We start from the raw sequence: 204 nt of genomic DNA on the forward strand, positions 1-204 counted from the left end.
TTTTTTTTCCGGAGGAAGATGAAGGCCAACGTGCTACATCACTGGGTGTTCAAAGATACGATTTTCCCTACTACTTCGCATTTAATTGTGTATTTGAAGATGGTAAGAGGCTATGGAGTCCCCATTCCTGGAGATACTCAGAATCCATCTGGTGATGGAGCTGAGCATCCTGTTCCACCTGACCCCGGTTGGAGTAGAGGCGCT

Source organism: Corvus brachyrhynchos, unplaced genomic scaffold (assembly GCF_000691975.1).
Source record: "Corvus brachyrhynchos isolate BGI_N302 unplaced genomic scaffold, ASM69197v1 scaffold6, whole genome shotgun sequence".
Lineage (NCBI taxonomy): Eukaryota > Metazoa > Chordata > Aves > Passeriformes > Corvidae > Corvus > Corvus brachyrhynchos.